Source organism: Ranitomeya imitator, chromosome 3 (assembly GCF_032444005.1).
Source record: "Ranitomeya imitator isolate aRanImi1 chromosome 3, aRanImi1.pri, whole genome shotgun sequence".
Taxonomy (NCBI): domain Eukaryota; kingdom Metazoa; phylum Chordata; class Amphibia; order Anura; family Dendrobatidae; genus Ranitomeya; species Ranitomeya imitator.
The window spans coordinates 843,999,470-844,017,715 of record NC_091284.1 but is presented as its reverse complement, the minus strand read 5'-3'; the positions used below and the strand labels follow the sequence as shown (position 1 = coordinate 844,017,715).

The window sequence follows — 18,246 nt, the reverse complement described above, 5'->3', positions numbered from 1 at the left end:
ACACATACGTGAACAGTCTGCTGACGCAAGTGCCGACATTCTCCATCGCGCTAGCGCAGATAGAGCATCTGCTAGCTCTATCTGCGCTAGCAGTGACGGACCCGGAAACGCTGCAGTCCGCGTCTCCGGGTCCGTCACTCAATGACGGCACATCACTAGCGCATGCCCATTGTGGGAGTGCGCTAGCGATGCGTCCGACATAGGAGTTAATGGCGGCATTGAGGGACTGCGTTGCACCGTGTTATGCCGCGGTGTAACGTAATGCGTCTAACGGACGCCATTAACGCTATGTGAACCCAGCCTAAGTCCATATCAGAAGGACTCTGTTTTTAGAGAAGAGGACAAAGCTCCCACCCAGTAATCAATCACACACTACGAATAAGGTGCCGTTTTGACAGGTGACAATACCATGGAAATTGGCTAAGAGTTAAAGAGAAATTAAACTTATTTTTGTTAATTATCAGCTTTTGCAAAGTTGTCTTTGTAACATGCTCCATTACCTCATTTTGCTCCGTTTTCTCCAGCACCATGCTGCCCTGCTGTCATAGCTGCCTAGTTGATGCTTTTTAAAGCTGCTTTGAATTGCTGCTTTAGCAAGAACCCGTTCTCGAACACTATTTACAGGCATCCCTCGCACCGTCTAAAATTTCCCTCCACCTTTCAGAGTTTTTGTATACAGTGATTAAATATGGATTCTTGAAAAAATTAAAGTTCGTCACACCCAAGTGTTACAATGTTAAAGAAAAACAGATAATAAACATTACATATATTGCTGTGTCAGTAGAAAACGTCAAGTGGATGTACCCAAGCTAAACCATTTTTTTTCTTGCATCTGACTTGGGTATGCCGAATTTTAATTTTTTCTTGTATCTTTGGAGTGGTCTCCTATTCGTGCACCCCTTACTGGTGTGCTGCGTAGCCTCTTTTTTGTAAATATGGAAAAATATGGATTCTTGCTAGAGCTGCAGTTCAAAGCAGCTTGTAAAAGAGCATGAACGAAGCCAGTTAAACAGCACTCTCAGCATGGAACTTATGAGAACAGGTGAGGTGATGGGTAATAATAATTTTTTATTTATATAGCACCAACATATTCCGCAGCACTTTACAATTAAGCGGGGACATGTACAGACAATAAATTCAGTACAAGTTAAGACAATTTAAACAGTGACATTAGGGGTGAGGACCCTGCTCGCAAACTTACAATCTACAAAGGTATATTTCAGAGATTGACAACTTGGCAAAGGCTGATCAATATTTCATGAGTAATTAAACTTATTTTTTAACAAAACTTCACTGACAGCTGAGGTCAGCGAAAATTGCAATATTAATGTCCCTTAGTCCCGGACTCCTCCATTCATAAGACGCTGACCCATCAATGTCACGTCCACAATGAAAGAATTCATAACAGAAGAGTGACTTCAGAGTCTCTATATATCTATCTCAGTATATTCAGGTGCTTCTCACAGAATTAGAATATCATGAGAAAATTAATTTATTTCAGTTCATAATGGCAAAAAGTGAAACTCACATATTATATAGTCATCACGCACAGTGATCTATTTCACATGTTTATTTCTGTTAATGTTGATGATTATGGCTTACAGCCAATGAAAACCCAAAACTCATTATCTCAGTAAATTAGAATACTTTATAACACCAGCTTGAAAAATGATTGTAAAATCCGAAATGTCGGCCTGCTGAAGTGTATGTTCAATAAACGCACTCAATACTTGGTCGGGGCTCCTTTTGCATCAATTACTGCATCAAAGCGGCGTGGCATGGAGGCGATCAGCCTGTGGCGCTGCTGAGGGGTTATGGAAGCCCAGGTTGCTTTGATAGCAGCCTTCAGCTCATCTGCATTGTGGGGTCTGGTGTCTCTCCTCTTCCTTTTGACAATACACATAGATTCTCTATGGGGTTAAGATCAGGTGAGTTTGCTGCCAATAAAGCCCAGTGATACTGTTTGTAAACCAGGTATTGGTACTTTTGGCAGTGAGGACAGGTGCCAAGTCCTGCTAGAGAAAATAATTTCCAACTCCAATAGGCTTGGTCTTAATAAAACACAGTACACCTACACCAGCAGATGACATGGCTCCCCAAACCATCACTGGTGGAATTACTGTGGATACTTCACACTAGACCTCCAGTAGTTTAGATTGTGGCCTCTCCACTCTTCCTCCTGACGCTGGGACCTTGATTTCCAAATGAAATGTAAAGTTTACTTTCATCTGAAAATGACACCTTGGACCACTGACAACAGTCCAGTTCTTGTTTTTCTTGGCCCAGGTAAGACGCTTCTGGTGTCTATTGGTCGTTGTCAGGAAATAGGAAGAAGTTCTGATTACTTTAATTACACATACAGAGCTCTCAGCTGCAGTTTCCTCTGCCTGCCAGCAAAAAGCTGGAATTCTAAGCCACTCTTCCTCCCTCCCCCCTGCTATATACAGTGGGGCAAAAAAGTATTTAGTCAGTCAGCAATAGTGCAAGTTCCACCACTTAAAAAGATGAGAGGCATCTGTAATTTACATCATAGGTAGACCTCAACTATGGGAGACAAACTGAGAAAAAAAAATCCAGAAAATCATTGTCTGTTTTTTTAACATTTTATTTGCATATTATGGTGGAAAATAAGTATTTGGTCAGAAACAAACAATCAAGATTTCTGGCTCTCACAGACCTGTAACTTCTTCTTTAAGAGTCTCCTCTTTCCTCCACTCATTACCTGTAGTAATGGCACCTGTTTAAACTTGTTATCAGTATAAAAAGACACCTGTGCACACCCTCAAACAGTCTGACTCCAAACTCCACTATGGTGAAGACCAAAGAGCTGTCAAAGGACATCAGAAACAAAATTGTAGCCCTGCACCAGGCTGGGAAGACTGAATCTGCAATAGCCAACCAGCTTGGAGTGAAGAAATCAACAGTGGGAGCAATAATTAGAAAATGGAAGACATACAAGACCACTGATAATCTCCCTCGATCTGGGGCTCCACGCAAAATCCCACCCCGTGGGGTCAGAATGATCACAAGAACGGTGAGCAAAAATCCCAGAACCACACGGGGGGACCTAGTGAATGAACTGCAGAGAGCTGGGACCAATGTAACAAGGCCTACCATAAGTAACACACTACGCCACCATGGACTCAGATCCTGCAGTGCCAGACGTGTCCCACGGCTTAAGCCAGTACATGTCCGGGCCCGTCTGAAGTTTGCTAGAGAGCATTTGGATGATCCAGAGGAGTTTTGGGAGAATGTCCTATGGTCTGATGAAACCAAACTGGAACTGTTTGGTAGAAACGCAACTTGTCGTGTTTGGAGGAAAAAGAATACTGAGTTGCATCCATCAAACACCATACCTACTGTAAAGCATGGTGGTGGAAACATCATGCTTTGGGGCTGTTTCTCTGCAAAGGGGCCAGGACGACTGATCCGGGTACATGAAAGAATGAATGGGGCCATGTATCGAGAGATTTTGAGTGCAAACCTCCTTCCATCAGCAAGGGCATTGAAGATGAAACATGGCTGGGTCTTTCAACATGACAATGATCCAAAGCACACCGCCAGGGCAACGAAGGAGTGGCTTCGTAAGAAGCATTTCAAGGTCCTGGAGTGGCCTAGCCAGTCTCCAGATCTCAACCCTATAGAAAACCTTTGGAGGGAGTTGAAAGTCCGTGTTGCCAAGCGAAAAGCCAAAAACATCACTGCGCTAGAGGAGATCTGCATGGAGGAATGGGCCAACATACCAACAACAGTGTGTGGCAACCTTGTGAAGACTTACAGAAAACGTTTGACCTCTGTCATTGCCAACAAAGGATATATTACAAAGTATTGAGATGAAATTTTGTTTCTGACCAAATACTTATTTTCCACCATAATATGCAAATAAAATGTTAAAAAAACAGACAATGATTTTCTGGATTTTTTTTTCTCAGTTTGTCTCCCATTAGTTGAGGTCTACCTATGATGTAAATTACAGACGCCTCTCATCTTTTTAAGTGGTGGAACTTGCACTATTGCTGACTGACTAAATACTTTTTTGCCCCACTGTAGCTGTAATGTGAGACCAGCATGCTAGCAACATCCACTGAGGAAATTTTATGGCTTTGTGCTGGGAAAGCCAGTCTTCTCCCTAAACCCCTCATCCCCCCTCCCGCCTGATACCAGCTATAACTGGTACAGCAACTTTCAAACCACATGAGACTCTCTTGTTCTTGAAAAGTTATGTATAATGGTACCAATCAGTGTTCGAGATATAAGGGTTACATATTCCGAATGTCCACCGAGAGATCTATAATTCACTGAAATCGCTAGGATCTAGACCCAACGAAATGCAACGAATGGATTTCTCCATAAGGGGGTCATATATCTAGGCTGTGTTTAAAAGAACCCCCCTGACGTGGTGAGCATCATGAACATTGTGTCATTCTTCTACGAGGTTCATACAGCGAGTTATGTATAGAAATGGTTTGTCATAACTCTAAGAAAGGGGAGTATTCAGCCTCTGAGTGAGGTCACCACAGGGGGAGTGCCTTGGTTTTGGGCATGGAGATAAGTGGGTGAGACATCAGTCTTCACTAATCTTTTGTCTTGGATCCAGCTGCAAGACAGATCTGTAATGCATCTGGATGTATGCCCATCCGCCACAGCACATGGTCTGCCATGAGATGAAATGACATAATGAACTGTAAGGGTTTCTCACCTTTAATCCCATTTTATTTGTAACTTTACTGTACATACGATACTTGTCTACTTTTATATCTTTTTATACCTCTGTAAACACTGCCTACCTTTTTGGAGTAAAATATATAAAATTACTAGCTTCATTTCTCCTTGCTCTCTAACATACTGTCATGTCCTCTGAAGTGAATTATGCTACGAATTTGGGTTGGCTCCGAATACGTGATTAATTAAGAAATCGGAGCTAGTGGCAGCGGATTTGTCCTGTGCGCTTGGGAGACTTTGTAGCGACGGATGGCGTCGATAATTAAGTGGGAGTAGTTATCTCCCTCGCTGCAGCGTGCCCATTAGCCAGCACAAAGTAAGGCAGCCTTTCTGGAGACTAATTATCCTAGGTGCAGTACCTTGTCTGACCTAACGCTAAGGGGGCGCCAGAGAGCTGCGAGTTCCAAACCGGAACTGGGAAGTGGGATATAGATAAATCCCCTTGTGGCTTACCTTCCTTGTGGAGTGTGTCAATGACTGCCTTCTGGACATCATGATTGCGGAGCTACTGAAACATACTAAAGGACATTTTTACACGCTTAGGAAGCCTTTGCAGGTGTTTTTTGTGAATTATTCTAATTTATTGCGATGATGACTTTTGGATTTTCATTGGCTATAAGCCATAATCATCAACATTAACAGAAATAAACACTTGAAATCACTCTGTAATGACTCCATATGATGAGTTTCACTTTTTGTATTGAAGAACTGAAATAAATTAACTTTTTGATATTCTAATTTTGTGAGAAGCACCTGTATCATCGATGTTACAATACTGGGGACCTGTGCAGTCTATAACAGCATCACTGACACACACAGTAGTTCTCCAGATACAAAAGGAGCGAGGGTTCGGCTGCTCTGCAATCTATAAGGAAATAGGATGTGGAGAAATAGGGGTTCATCGGATCAAGTCTGCTAGCCGAAACTGCTTGGACCAGGGATCATCCCACCGAACACCCACAAATTACGGAGTCTCCCCCTTCTGCTGACTCTCATGGATAAGAACTGCTGTGACTTCAGAGTTTCCAGGTTGGATTACCCTACCTGTGGCACACACGCACAGGAGGTAACAAAAAGCTTAGGAAGATGACAGCCCATTGAGAACAAGGCAAGTTGACCCGATGGTCACAACCTGTCTTCTCCGAACATCTCAATGGAGCCAGGTGACCAGTGGGTCCTAATGCTGGTTTTCACAAACGTATCCATGGGGCTTAAGTGATCGGTTGGTCCAAATCCTGACTACCCCAAAGATATCCATGGGTTCAGAGATGGCCAATGGAGCATATCTGTTTTCTTTCAGCTGGGACCATGGTCTCCTAAGCTGGCATCCTGTAGAATGTCTAATCTGTATCCCTCGTGATGGAGCCATATTGTTCTGGCAGCTGTCTTGTAGAGTGTTTCCTGGCTGTGGTTCTGTAAAGAGTCTCTGGATCTCCTGTTACAGAGGCATATCCCCATTATATAGTTCACAACTGTTCTCCTTCAAGCCAACATCCAGAGGTCAAGAGGAAGATGTGATGAGATTAACTCACGTTGTTTGAATATTCAATCAATTTGCATAGTTTTTACTCCTCTATTTTGCAAGTCAACAAGTCATAGGGTCCCACAGATGTGGTCACTGAACATATTATCAAACATCCATGGTTCAGTCACCAAGTGCTATTTTGCTCATGGAAGATAAGGAGACAGACAAGTAGGAGGCACCAGATTCTGAGGAACATTCGAAGTTTGATCACCTCACTTCAATAATCTGACTGTCTAAAGAGATATTTTTGAGCATGCTTAAAAATGTAGGGACTAGATATTTGATCATCTGGAGTAGTGCATTCCAGAAAACTGGCGCACAAAACTAGCACAAGAGAAATCCTGGAGATGAAGGTGCAATGTTTAGATTATAGAGGATGTAAGTCTTAGATCAGTTGGAGAACTGAGAGTACTGGAAGGGTGATAGACAGATAAGAGGCGGAGTTGTAGGGCAGTGCAGCACTGTGGAGAGGACAGGCTACTTACATTTTCTTGCCATATTACCTGCACTAGTGACCCTATTCCCTCACATCTCCTCTAGTCCATTTCCACGGCTGTCACCACTTAACTAACTAAAATACAGTTATATGAAAAAGTTTGGGCACCCCTATTAACTTAAGCTTAATGTTTTTATAAAAATTGTTTTTTTTGCAACAGCTATTTCAGTTTCACATATCTAATAACTGTTGGACACAGTAATGTTTCTGCCTTGAAATGAGGTTTATTGTACTAAGAGAAAATGTGCAATCTGCATTCAAACAAAATTTGACAGGTGCATGAGTATGGGCACCCCACCAGAAAAGTGACATTAATATTTAGTAGATCTCCTTTTGCAAAAATAACAGCCTCTAGTCGCTTCCTGTAGCTTTTAATGAGTTCCTGGATGAAGGTATTTTTGACCATTCCTCTTTACAAAACAATTCCAGTTCAGTTAAGTTTGATGGTCGCCGAGCATGGACAGCCCTCTTCAAATGATCCCACAGATGTTCAATGATATTCAGGTCTGGGGACTGGGATGGCCATTCCAGAACAGTGTAATTGTTCCTCTGTATGAATGCCTGAGTAGATTTGGAGCGGTGTTTTGGATAATTGTCTTGCTGAAAGATCCATCCCCTGCGTAACATCAACTTTGTCACTGATTCATGAACATTATTGTCAAGAATCTGCTGATACTGAGAGGAATCCATGCGTCCCTCAACTTTATCAAGATTCCCGGTGCCGGCATTGGCCACACAGCCCCAAAGCATGATGGAACCTCTACCAAATTTTACTGTGGGTAGCAAGTGTTTTTCTTGGAATGCTGCGTTTCTTGGCCGCCATGCATAACACCTTTTTGTATGACCAAACAACTCAATCTTGGTTTCATCAGTCCACAGGACCTTCTTCCAAAAAGAAATTGGCTTCTCCAAATGTGCTTTTGCATCCCTCAGCCGACTCTGTTTGTGGCGTGCTTGCAGAAACGGCTTCTTTCACATCACTCTCCCATACAGCTTCTCCTTGTGCAAAGTGCGTTGTATAGTTGACCGATGCACAGTGACGCCATCTGCAGCAAGTTGATGTCTGAGGATTGTCCTTGACTGATCTCACCATTCTTCTTCTCTGCCTTTCTGATGTTTTTCTTGGCCTGCCACTTCTGGCCTTAACAAGAACTGTACCTGTGTTCTTCCATTTCCTTACTATGTTCCTCACAGTGGAAATTGACAGGTTAAATCTCTGAGACAGCTTTTTGTATCCTTCCCCTGAACAACTATGTTGAATAATCTTTTTTTTTTTCAGATCATTAGACAGTTGTTTTGAGGAGCCCATGATGCCACTCTTCAGAGGAGATTCAAACAGGAGAACAACTTGCAAGTGGCCACTTTAAGTAGCTTTTCTCATGATTGCATACACCTGGCTATGAAGTTCAAAGCTCAGTGAGGTTAGAAAACCAAAAGAAGTGCTTTAGTAAGTCAGTAAAAAGTAGGTAGGAGTATTTAAAAAAAAAAAATAAGGGTGCCCATACTTATGCAATGTCAAATTGTGTTTGAATGCAGATTGCACATTTTCTCTTAGTACAATAAACCTCATTTCAAGGCAGAAACATTACGGTGTCCAACAGGTATTAGATATGAAACTGAAATAGCTGTTGCAAAAAAAAACATTTTTTATAAAACATTAAGCTTAAGATTAATAGGGGGGCCCAAACTTTTTCATATAACTGTATATTTTTCTCTCTCGGGGTGATATTTTCCTCCTCATTAAACATGCTAGCATACATCCATTACTTAAAAAAACAACTGTGCCACTAACTATAGACATGTCTGTAATCTTCCCTTTATCTCTAAACTCCTGGAACGCCTGGTCCACTCCTGTCTAATCCGTTATCTCTCAGATCACTCTCTTCTTGATCCTTTACAATCTGGTTTCCGCTACTTAAACTCTACGTAAACCGCCTCACTAAAGTCTCTAGTGATCTACTAACGGCTAAATCTAATGGTCCCTGCTCCCTGCAGATTCTCCTGGATCTCTCTGCTGCATTCAGCACTGTAAATTCCCAGCTCCTCCTCACTAAGCTCCGCTCTATCGGGCTCAAGGACTCTGTTCTCTCCTGGTTCTCCTCCTTCTTCTCTACCCGCTCCTTCACTGTATCTTTTGCCGGCTCCCCTTCCTCTCCTCTTCCCCTTAACCCCTTAGCGACCGCCGATACGCCTTTTAACGGCGGCCGCTAAGGGTACTTAATTAACGGCGCTGTGGAAAAAGTGAATAGCGCCCCCCAGAGGCTGATTTTCTCCGGGGTCTCGGCTGCCGGGGGTAGCAGAGACCCCAGAGAACATGATTCGGGGGGTTTTTAACCCACCCCGCATTTGCGATCGCCGGTAATTAACAGTTTACCGGCGATCGCAAAAAAAAAAAAAAAAAAAAAAAAAAAACACGCGATCTCTTTTTAATTTCTCTATCCTCCGATGTGATCGCACATCGGAGGACAGAGAAAAGGGGTCCCAGGTGGCCCCCCGATACTCACCTGTCTCCCCCGGTGCTCCTCGTGGCTCCCGGTGGGCGCCGCCATCTTGAAAATGGCGGGCGCATGCGCAGTGCGCCCGCCGGCCGGCCCCACGAGAATCTTTGGGGTCTCGGCTGCCAGGGGTAGCCGAGACCCCAGAGAGCATGATCGGGGGTCGGTTTTAGCGACCCCTGTTTTGCGATCGCCGGTAATTAACTGTTTACCGGAGACCGCAAAAAAAAAAAAAAAAAAAAAATCAAAGTGTAATTCTCTGTCCTCTGATGTGATCGCACATCAGAGGACAGAGAAATAGGGGGATTCGGGGACCCTAGCATACTCACCTGTGTCCCTGGATCCTCCTGCTGCTCCTCCTGGCCGCCGGCATCTTCTGGGCAAAAGAAAATGGTGGGCGCATGTGCGGTGCGCCCGCCATCTGTCTCCATCTGCCGGCCGGCAGGAGAAGAGCAGTTGGGGCTAAAATTAGGGGTTAGGGTTAGGGGTTAGGGTTAGGGGTAGGGTTAGGGCTAAATTTAGGGTTAGGGTTGGGGCTAAATTTAGGGTTAGGGTTGGGGCTAAATTTAGGGTTAGGGTTGGGGCTAAATTTAGGGTTAGGGGTCTTTCACACTTACGTCGGTACGGGGCCGTCGCAATGCATCGGCCCGACATACCGACGCACGTTGTGAAAATTGTGCACAACGTGGGCAGCTGATGTAGTTTTTCAACGCATACGCTGCCCAATCTATGTCCTGGGGAGGAGGGGGCGGAGTTACGGCCACGCATGCGTGGTCAGAAATGGCGGATGCGACGTACAAAAAAAGTTACATTGAACGTTTTTTTTGTGCTGACGGTCCGCCAAAACACTGATCCAGTGCACTACGGATGCGACGTGTGGCCATCCGTTACGATCCGTCGGCAATACAAGTCTATGGGCAAAAAATGCATCCTGCGGGCACATTTGCAGGATCCATTTCTTGACGGATTGCGACGGATGCCAAACGACGCAAGTGTGAAAGTAGCCTTAGGGTTAGGGTTGGGGCTAAAGTTAGGGCTAGAGCTGGGATTAGGGTTAGGGTTTGGATTAGGGTTGGTATTAGGGTTAGGGTTGGCATTAGGGTTACGCTTGGGATTAGGGTTAGGGTTGGGATTGGGGGTGTATTGGGATTAGGGTTAGGTTTGAGGTTAGGGTTGGTATTAGGGTTAGGGTTGGCATTAGGGTTACGCTTGGGATTAGGGTTAGGTTTGGGATTAGGGTTAAGGTTAGGGTTGTGATTAGGGGTGTATTGGGATTAGGGTTAGGTTTGAGGTTAGGGTTGAGATTAGGATTAGGGGTGTGTTGGATTTAGGGTTTTGATTAGGGTTATGGTTAGGGTTGACATTAGGGTTGTTTTGGGGTAAGGGTTGTGATTATGGTTAGGGTTAGTGATTAGGATTATGGATCAGGTTGGGTTTAGGGTTAGGGGTGTGTTGGGGTTAGGGTTGGAGCTAGAATTGGGGGGTTTCCACTGTTTAGTTACATCAGGGGGTCTCCAAACACGACAGCCAATTTTGCGCTCAAAAAGTCAAATGGTGCTCCCTCCCTTCTGAGCTCTGCCGTGCACCCAAACAGTGGGTTACCCCCACATATGGGGCATCAGCGTACTCTGGATAAATTGGATAACAACTTCTGGGGTCCAATTTCTCTTGTTACCCTTGTGAAAATAAAAACTTGGGGGCTACAAAATCCTTTTTGTGGAAAAATATATATATATTTTTTTATGACTCTGCATTCTAAACTTCTGTGAAGCACTTGGGCATTCAAAGTTCTCACCACACATCTAGATAAGTTCCTTGGGGGGTCTAGTTTCCAAAATGGGGTCACTTGTGGGGGGTTACTACTGTTTAGGTACATCAGGGGCTCTGCAAACGCAACATAATGCCCACAGACCATTCTATCAAAGTCTGCATTCCAAAACGGCGCTCCTTCCTTCCGAGCTCTGCCGTGCGCCCAAACAGTGGTTTACCCCCACATATGGGGTACCAGCATACTCAGGACAACAACTTCTGGGGTCCAATTTCTCTTGTTACCCTTGTGAAAATAAAAACTTGGGGGCTAAAAAATCTTTTTTGTGGAGAAAAAAAATATTTTTTATTTTCACGACTCTGCATTATAAACTTCTGTGAAGCACTTGGGCATTCAAAGTGTTCACACATCTAGATAAGTTCCTTAAGGGGTCTAGTTTCCAAAATGGGGTCACTTGTGGGGGGTTACTACTGTTTAGGCACATCAGGGGCTCTCCAAATGCAAAATGCCGTGCCATCTCAATTCCAGCCAATTCTGCATTGAAAAAGTCAAACGGCACTCCTTCACTTCTAAGTTCTGCGGTGCGCCCAAACAGTGGTTTACCCCCACATATGGGGTATTGGCGTATTCAGGAGAAATTGCATAACAAAATCTATGGTTACATTTCTGTTTTTACACTTGTGAAAATAAAAAAAATGGTTCTGAATTAAGATGTTTGCAAAAAAAGTTAAATGTTCATTTTTTCCTTCCACATTGTTTCAGTTCCTGTGAAGCAAGTAAAGGGTTAATAAACTTCTTGAATGTGGTTTTGTGCAGCTTGAGGGGTGCAGTTTTTAGAATGGTGTCACACTTGGTTATTTTCTATCATATAGACCCCTCAAAATGACTTCAAATGAGATGTGGTCCCTAAAATAAAATGGTGTTGTAGAAATGAGAAATTGCTGGTCAACTTTTAACCCTTATAACTCCCTAACAAAAAAAAATGTTGTTTCCAAAATTGTGCTGATGTAAAGTAGACATGTGGGAAATGTTATTTATTAACTATTTTTCGTGACATACCTCTCTGATTTAAGGGCATAAAAATACAAAGTTTGAAAATTGCAAAATTATAAAAATTTTCGCCATATTTCCGTTTTTTTCATAATCGCAAGTAATATCGAAGAAATTTTACCACTATCATGAAGTACAATATGTCACGAAAAAACACTCTCAGAATCAGCGGGATCCGTTGAAGCGTTCCAGAGTTATAACCTCATAAAGTGACAGTGGTCAGAATTGCAAAAATTGGCCTGGTCATTAAGTACCAAATTGGCTCTGTCACTAAGGGGTTAAGGTACCGTCACATTAAGCGACGCTGCAGCGATATAGATAATGATCCCGATCGCTGTAGCGTCGCTGTTTAGGTCGTTGTGTGGTCGCACAGACAGCTCTCCAGCGACCAACGATGTCGAAGTCCCCTGGTAACCAGGGTAAACATCGGGTTACTAAGCGCGGCCCTGCGCTTAGTTACCCGATGTTTACCCTGGTTACCAGTGAAGACATCGCTGAATCGGTGTCACACACGCCGATTCAGCGATGTCTGCAGAGAGTCCAGCGACCAAATAAAGTTCTGGACTTTCTGCTCCGACCAGCGATCTCCCAGCAGGGGCCTGATCGCTGCTGCGTGTCACACTGGACGATATCGCTAGCGAGGACGCTGCAACGTCACAGATCGCTAGCGATATCGTTCAGTGTGACGGTACCTTTACTGTCGGGGTTCATCAGGGCTCAGTCCTGGGCCCCCTCCTCTTCTCTCTATACACCGCCCCTATTGGACAAACATCAGTAGACTTGGTTTCAGTACCATCTCTATGCTGATTAACCAATTATACGCATTGTCATAGAAAATATTAAAATCTCTGACTCTGTAGTGAAGGGGTATTCCCTCCCTCCCTCCCTCCTATTGCAGTATGAGACAAGAGCTAGCAATCAATGGTGCCTGTGAATTGCACAGTTTAGCATATGGGAAATGAGTAAGACCGGTTTCACATTCGCGGTGGTGTCCGCAGCATTTCTGACGCATACATCCGCATGCGTCTTGATTTCCTATCTTCATCATTGTGGACGCAGGTGCATGCGTTTGCCCGCATTTGCCTACGCATGCATCTTTTCGCGGGGCGCAGCTAACGCACCATGTTGCAATTTTTGAGGTGGCAAATTTCCATCAAATATGCACAGGCATGCGCATGCAGATGAGTGCGTTAAAAAAACGCATTACTGTCTATGCCTTTGCGTATGCATGCATGTCTTTGCGTACGCATGTGTTTGATGCGCTTGCGTACTTGTTGCATGACCACAGATAACGCCATGGGACTGATTACTGAGCTGCTGCTCAAATGCCTCCTGGGACTTTGGACCCCCCCAAGCCAGTGTGGATTTAGTCCTATTCTTTTGGAAGCCACCCCCCTTTGGGAACCCCAGAAAGGTGACCTTACCCCTGCTTGACCACAAGGGGAACCCTTGACCACCCGGTACCTATCCACTAGGCCCACCAGGCCAATCGGGTTATCTGAATTTGGGGAATCCTCCTGGGCAGCCCAGGACTGAATCTCTTCAGCAGAGAATTTGTGACCGGGGAGGTTTGTCCCTGTGAAAGCCCCAAGGGGACTGGGTTAAGCCCAGCCGAGCCAAGATCTCAGCCTTAAAGGGAACCTGTCACCCCGTTTTTGAAAGATGAGATATAAATAGTGTGAAATAGGGGCAGAGCTGGGCTTTACATTAGTGTCCTTTTGGTGCCTTTATTCCCCCGGGATGCTGCTGAAATACCTTTGTGAAGTGTCCGTTTTGTCCTGTCAGTCAAGTTGGTCAGGTCGAATGGGCGTTGTAAAATAGCGGTTCCTCCCCCACCTCATGCAATTCCCTGCGAAGTTTAGTTCCGCCGTTGGCGTTATGTTTAGCGCTTGCGCAGTGAATTTGCCTCCGGCAATCTGTGGGCAAAGCATAATTGACATCATTGCGCATGCGCGGGCCTTCACTTTAGCCGGGGTGCCCCGGAAGTTGTCATATCGGCAAAGTGTTATTCTGGATGCCGTATCTCATCCCACACTGCGAGCGTAAGTTTTGTGCCAAGATCGCTCGCCTGCCTTACGCTCGCAGTGTGGGATGAGATACGGCATCCAGAATAACACTTTGCCGATATGACAACTTCCGGGGCACCCCGGCTAAAGTGAAGGCCCGCGCATGCGCAATGATGTCAATTATGCTTTGCCCACAGATGGGCAAAACATAATGCGCAGGCGCCGGAGGCAAATTCACTGCGCAGGCGCTAAGAAAAAGCGCGATCTGTGCTATTCACAGATCGCGTTTACGAAAGACAAGCCGAGAATCAGGGGGAGGAACCGCTATTTTACAACGCCCATTCGACCTGACCAACTTGACTGACAGGACAAAACGGACACTTCACAAAGGTATTTCAGCAGCATCCCGGGGGAATAAAGGCACCAAAAGGACACTAATGTAAAGCCCAGCTCTGCCCCTATTTCACACTATTTATATCTCATCTTTCAAAAACGGGGTGACAGGTTCCCTTTAAGTTTGTCATACTCTTTGAAATCTTGCAGGGGCAGATCATCAAAGTGCGCCTTTTGTGGCTCTCTGATCGCAGTCGGTCAATCTGCCACCCTCTCAAACATGGCCAGGAATGTCTCAACGTCATCCACCCCGAAGACCTCTTTTACATTGTCGCTCTGAGTTTTCCTCACCTGAGTGTCATCATTTCAGCCTGAAGGGGGTCCGGCTACCCTGACAGATGGCCTCTGCCAAGAGCGTCATCTGTGACGGCTGCTGTTATTGCTGCTGCCATTTTAGTTGCTGCTGTAGCTGGAATTGTTGTATCAACAGTTAGTCTCCTGCTGAGCTTGCTGCTGCCGCTTAGTTGTCTGCACCAGCTGTTGTATCAGCTCCTCCAATGGTTGCAGGTCGGGCTTGCACCACTATAGTGAGACCTGTCAACTCAGAAAACAGGCCTTTAGTCTGGTTTTGCAGCACCAAGCCATAAACCATATGCTTTGGCAATGCTAACATGTACTTAGTCCTGCCAATAAAGCTCATTTGAATTGAATTGAACATTCCTGAGGGAGGGGGAAAAGAGGGGTTCGGGATTACACATGCAGGCACAGGAAACTGCAGCTGAGAGCTCTGTATGTGTAATTGAAGTAATCAGAACTTCCCTATTTCCTGACAGATGACATCTATCACGGCCACATGAAAGGTTGCTACATAAAATGAGAGTAACGGAACTTCGGGAAAATGTTACGTAGGTTTAGTAATCCTCTGCTCCACCATCTTTTCTTTTCTACACCAGTTCTACATTGTCTATCATGAAGTTATTTATTACCCGCAATGCCATTTGTTGTGAGAACTAGTGATGAGCGAGTATACTTGCTGCTCGGGTTTTCCCGAACACGCTCGGGTGATCTCCGAGTATTTTTTTTAGTGCTCAGAGATTTCGTTTTCGTCGGCTCAGCTGCATGATTTACAGCTGCCAGAGAGCCTGAATACATGTGGGGATTCCCTAACAAACAGGCATTCCTCACATGTATTCAGCCTGTCTAGCAGCCGTAAATCATGCAGCTGCGGCAACGAAAACTAAATCTCCGAGCATTAACAAATACTCTGAGACCACCCGAGCGTGCTCCGAAAAACCCGAGCAACGACTATACTCGCTCATCGCTATTGAGAACCTCTGTCCCTACAAGGAGCTGCTATAGTGTCGGCCATTACTACCTTTTTTGGTCAGCGTTCCACAGTCTGACTGCTCTGTGAAGAGCCCTTTCCTGTTTAGTTGCCGAAATTGCCTTTCTTCCACCTGTTATGAGTGCCCCCTGGTCTTCAGTATGGTCCTTGGAAGGAATAAGTCCTGTGCCAGTGTTTTGTACTGACCGCACCTATATTATACATGGAAATGAGATCTCCTTTGAGGCATATGTATTCTAAGCTAAACAAGCCCAACTTTTCCAACCTCCCCTCATGAGAGGCCTCCATCCCATGTTATGTAGGAGAGGCCTCCATCCCATGTTATGTAGGAGAGGCCTCCATCCCATGTTATGTAGGAGAGGCCTCCATCCCATGTTATGTAGGAGAGGTCTCCACCCCGTGTAATATGGGAGAGGCTTCCACCCTGTTTAATATGGGAGAGGCCTCTGTCCTGTGTAAAACGTAGGTGTGAGGGACGAAGTAAATGTCTCTCCCCTCCTGAAATGTGCCTCCACCCTTGGTATTCCACAGGATCATTGTTTTCTTTTAACTAAAATGCCAGGAAGAAGCTCTTTGAAGCTCTTAACACAAGGGTTCCACCCCGGCAGGTAAGTCTTTCCCCCCCCCCCCCAAACTTAGAGACTTGTCCCTCAAACGGGGGGTCAGGTACTTAGCCCACTGATCCGAGGCCAGATGGTGCCGTCGGCAGGTCTGCTCAAAGGCCTGCAGAAAGGAGTCCAGGACTCCATCCTTCTCTAGCAAGGGGAAGTCCTCGGCTCGGACCTTGGCTGTCTTGAGTTTCAGAGTTGCTATTGTGGGCAATTGGAGACCCTGCCGAGCCAAATCCAACTGATGCAGTCGTCTGCAGCTTCACAGCATTCCACCGCCTCACGCTCTTGCTCTGCGTTCTGCCGCCTTGCGCTCCCGCTCTGCTTGTGCCGACTTTCACTCTGCCTGGCGTTCTGCTGTCTGCCGATCTGCCTGCCGCTTTCTGAGGGCTGCATAGGCTTCCTCGCGCCCCGCCTCGATACTCGCCAGGGCAGCTTAAAAAAGGGCCTCAGTTCTGAGCTGTCCGTGGTGAAGGGCAGTAGGAGTGCATTCTCCTGTGGCAGGGTAGGGCAATGGCAGTGAGATGCTTGGGGAGCCGGGCCCTACCCCCCCCCCCCCCTCTTGTCCAGCTTCGAGTGTTTAAAGCCAGTCTTTTCAGCCCTCTGTCACAGACACAGCGGCAACCCGATCACCCACACCTCTACAGTACTTGCACTCGGACTCTCTAGTGCTGATCTTAGGACCCCAGCAGCCAAAGCTACTGCGGTTAGTCCTTAGTGTCTGGGAGTAGGGATCCCACGCACACGATTATCTCGATCCCACTGCACTGCCACCAATCTGTGATGGATCGCACAGGGGAAGGGGGTGTCGACTTCGCTCACCTCGGGGGAGAGGAGAGAACCCAGAAGGGATCGGCTCTCTGGCACCACCACTTGCCCCAGGTCAGTCAGGTAACTGCACCGAGGGCAAATAGTCAGCAGAAAGGCTTCCCTTATAGGTACGAGTTATTGAGGCGCTCACAGTGAGGAGGGTTATACATCACCAGTCTAGGCTTGGGACATATATGTAAACCTCCCGGCTGTCACTATCAGAGTTCCTCACTAACACCGTACAGTATGCCGATACCAGTTCCTTGTTATACATAAGCCGCGTCTGACAACAGGCTTATGTTGGGTCAGAGACCAACCCACAGTAGTGTATAATTGACCAGCCAAGTGTATGGACGTGGGGATTCATTAATCGAAATAAAAGAGCAGCCCAAGATTAATTTTATATTTAATCGCCGAAAGGCGCACTAGAAATATACAGGTGTGTGTGTATATATACAAAAGCAGATATACAGGTATATAGTCACGAGAGTAGTACAAGGGTAGGGTATGGATGGGTTGCAATTACCTTGTTATGTAGCATGTGACCACAGGGAGGCGCTGATGGATCACAGGTCCTAATCTTAGTTACAAGCTTTCCTGGCTACATCAGCTAACGTTCCCTCCTGCCAGTAGAAAAAAAAACTAAGTCCAAAATGAGGGGCTGCCTTATATCTTCTTTGGCTGCTACCTCCCACACTCTGCTCCCACCCCTGGGCTTGTGCAGCCTTTCTCCTCCCATATCTGAGAATATGATTTTTCTATCCAGAACTGTGGATGGCCCATAACTTTATACACCTGAAGCTCTGAATGGGTTGGCGGCGCCACTGGGTTCTGCTGGATTTCATCTGTGCATAGAGACTAAATATGCCTACCATACGTAATTCCTGGTAGCCACAGGTGGCTGCCGGGCATGGGCGTGTGGGGGAAGGAATTTCAATTTCAGATTACAGTACAGACCAAAAGTTTGGACACACCTTCTCATTTAAAGATTTTTCTGTATTTTCATGACTATGAAAATTGTACATTCACACTGCAGGCATCAAAACTATGAATTAACACATGTGGAATTGTATACTTAATTTCAGTTT

At 45.5% G+C, this 18,246-nt stretch overlaps 1 protein-coding gene across 1 annotated transcript in view; it reads left to right on the top strand.

The window, feature by feature from the left end:
* Window positions 1–18,246, top strand: part of LOC138671875 (FH2 domain-containing protein 1-like) — a 157,188-nt gene that overhangs the window by 82,092 nt on the left and 56,850 nt on the right. The window lies entirely within an intron of this gene.